This window comes from Tiliqua scincoides, chromosome 1, assembly GCF_035046505.1.
Source record: "Tiliqua scincoides isolate rTilSci1 chromosome 1, rTilSci1.hap2, whole genome shotgun sequence".
NCBI lineage: Eukaryota > Metazoa > Chordata > Lepidosauria > Squamata > Scincidae > Tiliqua > Tiliqua scincoides.
In genome coordinates, this window is record NC_089821.1 from 93,286,178 (window position 1) to 93,296,173 (window position 9,996).

A 9,996-nucleotide genomic window follows, 5' to 3' on the forward strand; every position below is an offset into this window, starting at 1 on the left:
CCAATGGCCAGAGAAGCACCACCAGGTTGAGCCAAGCAGGTAGATCCAAGAGTGGCAATTACTGGGATGACATTCTTCTCTGGTAGTCCCTAGGAATATGTAATACAGTGATAGTTTGAGCACAGCCAAGGGGCTTGTAATAACCACCCATGGCAGGGGCAAAGGGAGAGGGGGAGGTACCGTAGATACTCACATATAGTACATGAAATTTTTGCCACATAGTCAAGCTCCAATTCTCACTTTGCCTGATCTCCGGGTCAATCAGAGGGCAGAGCCTTTCAACTCTGAACAGTTTCCTTTCTCAGTTGAACTGTTGCTCAGCTCAGGCAGGCACCTCCTTAGTTGCTATAGTTACTTTCCAAGGACATTCCAGCCAAAGTTATCATTTTATTCTCCTTCCTTCTGCTGCAGACTGGTTGCAAATGCTTGCAAAGCAGGTCTGTTTTTGGAAACATCAGGATGGGACCCTCCTTCCCAGGCTACAATTCAGGGCACCATTACTTAAGAATAACACCCATGGAAAGCAGAGGGTCTACTTCTGAGTAAAAAGGGTTGCAAATATCTCATCTCTCTGCTGTGAATTGAATTGCACACTCTCAGTTATGTGTTATGGGTGGTATGTTGTATGTAGAGCTTCTGGCTTAACACACCAGACACCTTAAAGGTGTCTTTGATTCATGGTTCTCCTCATGTTCACCTTAAAGGTGGATTTGATTCATGGATCTCCTGCAGTGGTTTCCAACCTTTTTCACTTGCATATCCCTTGGCAGCCCATTTCCATAAATTGTACCCTTCATATTAGCAAAATGTTTGTAATTAATAATACAAGCCCTCATATCCTCTATATGAAAGCCCAGGCTTCATGTATTTATCACAGTGTTTTCTCTTTTTATCTGTTTGAAGAACAAAAGACTCTGCCTTTGCACTGTTTTGCACCAGAAGTGTCCGGAGAAATTCTGGGTGATTGATCACTTTCCATATTATGTTTCAGCTTTTTTACTGTGCTGGTTTTCAATCACTGGTTCATACCAGGGCTTTTTTTCTAATGGAACGCGGGGGGACGGAGTTCCGGCACCTTTTTGCAGGGGCCCCTCCCCTTCGGAGGCATTCCAGGAGGGGGGAGCAAAACAGAGGCAGAGTAGACAGGCACAGGATTGGACTCCTATCCACAGGCTGCCATCCTATCCACAGTAAGCCCCATTCACTAAAGTGGACTTCTGAGTAGACATGCATAGGATTGGGCTCTTAGGCTGCAATCCTAGGCACTTTCCTGGGAGTAAGCTCCATTGACTAGAACGAGACTTACTTCAGAGTAGACATACCTAGGATTGGGCTCTTAATCCTGGCAGAGATATATATCTGCACCCGTTTTCACATGCTAAGGGCAGGTGAAAAGGGATTCTACGTGTGTACAACATGCTGTCCAGCCTTGCCAGAGATCTTCCTCGTCCTTCCCCCACAAGCATGCCCTCCGCCAGCCAGCGTTTGCAGCTCCTCTCCAGTAATGCAAAGCGGCTGCTCAGGGCAGCAGAGAACATACAATTGCATGCCAAGCGCCTTCCCAAAGATACAGAGTATTCTGATACCTGAATTAAACCATATTTAATCGCTTGTTTGCAAAAGTAGCTGTTTCTGTGTGCACCTAAGGACCCCTCTTGTGTAAGAATTTCTTTTTTGTTCTTACTCCCACAGTTACTTAGAGTAATTTTACTACATGGAACTCATGTAAGCCATTTTTTGGAATCCATTCACTGTTTCCTCTCCTCGAAGTAGTGCCACACTACATACTACACGCTACAAGTGCACCTGTACAGTATTTTTCCCCATGTGTAGAAAAAGTAGCTAGGGGGAAGGGAATGTGGAGATTGACAGCCCAATCCTATGCACATCTACTCAGAAGTAAGTTCATCTTTAGGGGGAAGCACATAAAAAATATTTTATTTCTCCAATAAAAAATGGTTTAAAAATGAATGAATGAATGAATAAAAGATTAACAAGTTGTGAGTTCCTGCACCTTTTTTCCCACAAAAAAAGCACTGGTTCATACATGAATTGATGACCAAAAACTAGCTATTGGTGGGGCTTTCACAGCCAACTAGCTACCTCCCTTCCTGCTTTGCTGCTCCTTGCAAGGCATTCCTGCCTTGAAAGGCATTCTGGAGCACAGCTTGCCTTTTTCTGCCATTCTTTTTTCAAGTACCCCTAAAGGTCCTGTTGAGTGTCCCTGGGACTACGTGAATACCAGGTTGGGAACCACTGTTTTACTAATATGTAGTTTACAGTGCACTTACCCTGATAGTGTTTACAAAAAGGTGGTGAAGACCAGAATTTTTAAAAGAATAAAAATGTATCTTATGATCTTTTACTATGTTTTTAATAAATTAGAGACTACAGTTCTTAGGTAACAATTAGTGGTAGGTTATTTTTCAGGATCTGGCCTGGGATAAAATCAGACAAAACTATAGTCAGACACCCCTCTAAGTTTAATCCCCGACTTATCCGAGGGTCATAGAAAATTCCATGATTGCTGGCTCAAAACCTGCCCTTGACTTATCTGTGGGGTCGACTTATAGGCGAGTATCTGCGGTAGGTCTAGAGCCCGCAATGGCCAGCCCACAATACTTCCTCAACAGCAGAAGGCAGGCAAAGAGCACCTCGTGAAACATTTAGCATCCCAATGTCACAACAGGCACACTTCACTGAGAGGCTGTAGCACAAGGACTACAGGGAGCACTGGATGGACAAATTGTTGAGCTTGCAGGCAGAGATCCTGAGAGGAATTTTATCAGGGAGTACAAAGTTTCTTTTGGGCCCCTTTTGGGGGTACAAATTTTCTTTTGAGCTCCTTCCTTCTCCATTGGATCATAATTTCATTCAAACATTGGATCATAATTTCTACGAATTACAATGTATAGAACTATGTTAGTTAGTTGGCAACCTTCAGTTTCGAAAGACTATGGTATCGTGCTCTGAATGGTGGTTCTGGAACAGCGTCTAGTGTGGCTGAAAAGGCCAATTCGGGAGTGACAATCCCTTCCACACTGGGAGCAAGTGCAGTCTGTCCCTGGTCTGTCTCCCTGGCTATGGGCCTTCCTTCTTTGCCTCTTTGCCTCAGACTGTTGGCCAAGTGTCTCTTCAAACTGGGAAAGGCCATGCTGCACAGCCTGCCTCCAAGCGGGTCGCTCAGAGGCCAGGGTTTCCCACCTGTTGAGGTCCACTCCTAAGGCCTTCAGATCCCTCTTGCAGATGTCCTTGTATCGCAGCTATGGTCTACCTGTAGGGCGCTTTCCTAGCACGAGTTCTCCATAGAGGAGATCCTTTGGGATCCGGCCATCATCCATTCTCACGACATGACCGAGCCAACGCAGGTGTCTGTTTCAGCAGTGCATACATGCTAGGGATTCCAGCTCGTTCCAGGACTGTGTTGTTTGGAACTTTGTCCTGCCAGGTGATGCCGAGGATGCGTCGGAGGCAGCGCATGTGGAAAGCGTTCAGTTTCCTCTCCTGTTGTAAGCAAAGAGTCCATGACTCGCTGCAGTACAGAAGTGTACTCACGACGCAAGCTCTGTAGACCTGGATCTAGACTGGACTGACAATCAGCCTTGGATTGGACTGACCATCAGCCTTAAGAAAACACAGGTCATGGTTCAGGTTCAGGATGTGGACTCACCTCCCTGCATTACAATCTCTGCGCATGAACTGGAGGTTGTCCATGACTTTGTGTACCTTGGCTCAACTATCTCCGACACTCTTTCTCTCGATACCGAGCTAAACAAACGCATCGATTAAGCAGCTATCACGTTTTCCAGACTCACAAAGAGAGTCTGGTCCAACAAGAAGCTGATGGAACATAGAACTATGTAGGCTTACACAAAATGTGAATGCTAATCTTCACAAAATATATGTAAACAGTTTCTGAGATCCCAGGAAATTTCTGACTCCCCTCCTTTGGTTCTCGGGCCCCCTTTTTTACCCTGGGCCCAGGTATGATGTACCCCCAGTAACCCCCTCTAATGGGCCCTGCTTGCAGGTGACATAGGGACCCTATAGCAGCAGAGCCTACCCATTTAGCCACAACCACACAGACCCAATGCCAGCACCTGCCACACAGCATTTGCTGCCCACCCACATATCTGTCATTATGTTGCCCTCCCGCTCCCCCACAACTGCCTCATACAAGGCCACAGAGAACAGGTGATATGTGACCAATGAAGAGCTACTATCTGCCACTAGAGACCAAGCCATCAGAAGTGAGAACAATCCAGACTATGAGCCCCTCTGCTTCAGAAAGGTTGCTCCTCCCTTTCCTGTAGTGTCCCACCCTGAGGATAGCTTAGGTAAGAAACAACTAGGATGGGGAGAAGGGATCCTTCGCTACTAACAAAGTACCAATAAGTGTGATAAAGTCAACGTTTTTATTGCACAGCCTCAAAGATGGGGGGCAGCATCTGAAAGGGAAACACGTAAGTTGGGTAACCAACCATCTTGTCCCAGCAGGAATCTCATCCCTTTGCAAGTTATCTGACAGACAGCCAAGTAGCAGATATCAGTGAGGTCTGGCTACATTGGTGATAGTTCATTGTCTGTCATGGAGTTTGCAAAGCACCAGGAACAGGTAGGTCAGCAGCCCCACAGAGAAACAGCTGGGATCACACTGGTCCCTGCTGCCAGGCTTGCTGCAGGTTTCCCTTGTGGTCAGCACAACTGGCTATGTGGAATGTCCTGTGTCCTATATAAAAGAGAATCCCAATAACACCTGCGACACTGACATGACATGATTCAGACATTAGCATGCTTCAGACAACCACTGACATGATTCTGACAATGTTAGGCATGTGTAATTCATTGATTTTAATTTGAAAGTGTTCAGCTGCCATGGAGCTCTTTCCAACAAAAGGGTTTAAAATGATTTGCATAAATACATATTTAAAAACACATGACAACTTTCTCACACTTACATCATTTTCAAGGAGACCTTTTTTCTTTGTCCAGGACTATTGCTAGAAGCAGAATGTTGAACCAGATGGACTTTTGGTCTCATTCAGCAGGGCTCTTCTTGTGTTTTTATTAGAACGTAACAACTTTCCATTTGGCTGGATCATACTGCCAGCCTTCCCTGCCCTCCCACAAATCTACCACCACCAATCTGTCCTTCCCTTCTCCCCCCTCCCAATCTGCTGATCTCCCCCACCCATGAGTAAATGCACACGTGTGGCTCAGTTTCACTTTCCATAAGGATCACTACATTTGGAGAAGGGGCTCCAGTGTTGGGGGGGGGGGAGCCTGCATTAATCAGATTGGGAACTTTCTCATGGTGTTACATTCCTCTCAGCCTGCCCTCTGAAATGAACTGAGGCACATTCACCTACTCACCGTTAAATGCACAGTGTAGCTCAGTTTTACTTTCTATAAGGCTCCATGCATTTTCCTTGGCAGCTATCAGCTTGTTGGTTCCACGACCTACCAACAGTCAGGTTGTGACCCATTGGTAGGTCCTGAGTCTGACCCACAGTTTGGGAAAAACTATTCTAATCTAACCATATGCCTCCTCTAGGTAAGCTTATGTAATCTCGTACGCCACATGTAGCAGGTAAAACTGCAGACAAAACTCTCAGCAAAAATACAGAAGAACATTTATTTTGCAAAGGTGTTATGAACACATCTGGTTCTCTTGTGAGCCTATGGACTCACTTCAAGCATGTCATTGTTTATGAATGCTCTGCATGAACATTTTTTTTATACTGAACAAATAGTGGAAGATCAAGTTTAAAATGACGTCTTCATTCAGATAACAATCAAAGTTAACTACGCTATGCTATTCTACCGATATTTAGTAAAGCGTCACAAAGTCATGTTGAAAGAACCTGAAGGTTTCAGTTGCAGTAAACATCACTTGGCATGCCTGACATTTCTTGGTGGTTGGAGTTCACAGTTTTATATTTCAAAGGCTATGAATGGAGACAGCTTTACAGTTGCTCTTGTTGCTTGAAAGATCCTCTTTAGCAGCTACAGAAACTGGTCTACATTCAATGTTTACTGATCAGATGTCTCTCGTTCTCCCCACACATATTGCATGAGGCTAATGATTTATGCTTCCAGCCAGATAACAAGTAGAAATAATCAAACTTTTTTTTCAGCCAACATACATACGTCATTCATGGCTATCTGTGCAAACTAGAACATTTTTGTTCTCTCTTCCAGACTCAAAGGCCAGGGTTCCATGTATGCATAATTCTTAAGGGGTTTATGTTCAATTAAAAGTATGTATGACATACAGGTGCAGCCTATTTATCCACAAATTTTTTATCTGCGGATTTGTCTCAAGGCGAATGGGGTGGGGAAAACTGAAAGTCACACACACCTTTGTCTCCTTTGCCCTGCGCTGGCAGCCCAAAACACTGCCAAAAGGCTCAAAACAGGGAAATAGCCCTGGAGCCCTGGAAGAGGGTCCCCTTGCGAAGGAACAGTAAGACTGCTGGAGCCCCTGAGCAGAGGCGTGGCTACAGGTGGGGCAGTGCACTAAGTTTTGCAGAGAGCCTTCCTGCAGAGTGCAAGCAGCTGCTCCCTCTCCATTCGCCTCACCCCCACCCACATGGCTCCAAAGGGGAGGGTAGGAGCTGCTTGCAGGCTGTAGGAAGGCTCTCTGCAAAATTTAGTGCACCGCCCCCCCCTGTAGTCATGCCTATGCCCCTGAGCCAGCAAAGAGGCTGAAGAGGAGAAGGGGGGGCAGAAAACCTCTGTAGCCAGAGCATGTGCAGCAAGGTGGAGCACTCTCTCTCTCTCACTCACACACACAGGGGCAGGTGCGGCAGCAACAGAGGGGATTGCTTTAAAAAACCCAGGGAGTGTTTGCCCAATCCCCCCCCCAGATAGTACAGGCTCTCCTGCTCCAGCCTACAGAAACAAAACAGCCCAGTAAGGCTACAATCCTCTCTACACTTTCCTGGCAGTAAGCCCCATTGACTACAGTGGGGCTTACGTGATAGAAGTGGGACAGCTGGCAACAGGGAGGGCTGAGGGTGGAGCAGAGGGGAGGGGAGGGGAGGGGATTGAGAACAGCTGCCTTAGTTTCCTTCCATCCAGAAGTGTCAGGTTGCAGTGTATTTGCATAACTCTATGGAGGGGACAGGATTGAGAACAGCTGCCTTAGTTTCCTTCCATCCAGAAGTGTCAGGCTGCAGTGTATTTATGTAACTCTATAGAGGGGACGGGATTGAGAACAGCTGACTTAGTTTCCTTCCATCCGGAAGTGTCAGGCTGCAACGAATTTGCGTAACTCTATGGAACTCAGCACAACGCGTTTTTTGTTAACTGCGCCAAGTAACGGAACGAAACTAACGGAGATAAATAGGCTCCACCTGTACTTTATAAATTATGTGTCAGTTTGGGACATACAGGCTGAGTCTCATTATTCGCAAGGGTTTCATTCCCAGAACTCATGTGGATGGCAAAAATCGTATTAAAGCAAATTCATTTAAAAAACAATGTCTCTTTGCTAGGTGATTTAAAAACAGCCTTGCTGATCTTTGCAATGTAAGACAGAGTTATTAGGCAGACAATCCATCAATCAATCTCTCTCCTGGCACTTAGAAAGGCTTCACTCTGAGCCATCGACCCCTTCCTTCAGAATGCAAAGTGATTATCTTTCTTTCATGTGCTCGGGGGAAGGGAGGGGTCGCTTGCCTTGGAGTGAAGCTGTTCTATGTGCCTGGAGAGAGAATGATTGATGGATAATCAGCCAGCTGCCCTCTCTCGCATTAATTAGGCTATTGTTAAACAAATTTTTTCCTTTACTTTAAAGGGCTTTTCTCATCATGTTGAGATAAAACAGCAAGTAAAAAAATCAATGGATAATTAGGTTATACCTGTACATTGTTTTTCTAGCAATTTAAAAATCTGAATGAAAAAACTGTCCAGTTCAGCACAAATCAATTACCTAATCTTCAAACCTATCTGACCAAAGTTGTTCTATAGAACAAAGCAATTTTCTTCAGTTACTTTAGAAAATGGAAAGTTTCTCTAGTTTTAACCAGATGTTAGTTTGTGATCAGGGGAAGAAAAAAAAATACCAACAGACTTTTCTGACTTCAGCAGAATATACTTGCGCTCGAGGCCTAGTCAGACTCATCAGGCGGAAGAAAGACGTTGAATTAAGTTGAATAAACTGATCTGTATTTGGAAATAGACTGACTGGTACATAATTTTTCTTGGAACTATTATTCATGCTTGACAACACCACTGTGGGCCCAAGACAGCTGATTCAGCATCACAGAAGCTGATATTTTTGCAATGCATCTTGAGTTAAGAAGCCACCTTTTGGATTCTTTGAAACTCATCTTGGTTGGAACTTTGGCTGTCAAGTGCTATAGCAAGCTGAAATTCATGTAAACGATTATATGATTTTTTTTTACAATTGACCACAGCTTAAAATATATTAAAAATGCATGAATGTTTAGTATAGTCATTTTATTAACAGAAGTCTGGAATAGCTGCATTCCTCTCAATGAATGAGTTTTGCTAGACATTCCACAGGGGTGCCAGTAATAGCCTATGTACCACACACCATATACCATCATGGTTGCTGAATACACTACATACCTCCGAGATTAACTATGCTAGGAATGCTTAAAAGAGGATCTTTTTTAAAAACCTATATTTATTTTTATCCTTCCAATGGCATAAAGGTGCAAACTCTGACTTTCCCTTGTGCTGAAGTCTCACAACGTGAGCCGAAGTGACAGACAAATGCAGTTATTCTACTTTAATGAAAATCACACCAATGGGTTTTTAAAACATTCTTTCAGACTATTTCAGAACCACCAGGATGAAAATGTCAGGAGGTAGAACCAGGTAATCTAGTAAGGTTCTGCTTCTGTTTTTCCAACATGAATGCAAAACTCTGCTCTAAAGAATGCAAACCTTTCCTCTCAGGCATGTGCAAATGCAAATGTGCAAATGTAGTATGCATTTGTATATATAAACATATAAATGGCTGAATGCAACAAGTATGATCTCCACATGGAGAGTTTTTAAATGTGGATTGTCATTTTGGATGTGATCCTCTGTGCCATAAAAAATACTGTACACTGAATACTGTATGCAGCGTGTCCTATGTGGATCACAGAGTCGGTTTGTCCTGTCATTAGTTCCAATAGCACCAATCACCTCCTGGAGGCACTAATTCTAGATACCCCTGATCCTGCTATCCCCACACAGATGTTTGGCACTGCCAAAACCATGGTGATTGCCGGGAGGTAGGCACCCTTTAATGCTCCTTTTAGTCCTGTTAAACAGTCCTGTTAAAGGAACAAAAAATCCACCACTCTCCCCCCCCCTTTCCCATGTCATTATGAAAATTTATCAGGCCTTAATAGATCAAATGGCTCGTATGTCATTCAAAGGATTTGGACCCCATAAGCATTCGTTTTGTGATAAATGAAAATTGGAACAAATGATCCCAATCATTTCATGAACTGGATACCTGTCACAAAATGAATGCACACTCCCAATACCACACTGACTGCGGGTACTCCATTACAGCCTTTCTGTGCCTGCTATGTACTGTGTTAGATTACTTTCATATAACTGTGCATGTTTTGCAACAACTACTCACTGCAGTAACTTACATCAAGTACACATAACCATTGTGGAAAATATTTTGAACTTTTCACACACATAATAAACATAATGTAATTATCATAAAAACAGCTTGAGAGTGTTTTTAAGTCCTTCACATACATTATCGCAGCAATCTCTATAAAAACCTGTAATCCAGGTCAGCATCATCATACTGCAGATGGGAAACTGAGGCTGAAAGAGTGACTTGCAGAAGGTCAGCTTAGTGGTACATGGATAATGCAGCAGTTGAATTGGAAATTTCCCCCAAACAATCCTGTGAATGGTTGTTTGGTAATTAGAAATCGCTAACACAACTCTCCCAAATCTAGAGAGCTGGGAGACTCAGAGGGGAGAGAATTACGATTAAACCAGTTTAAT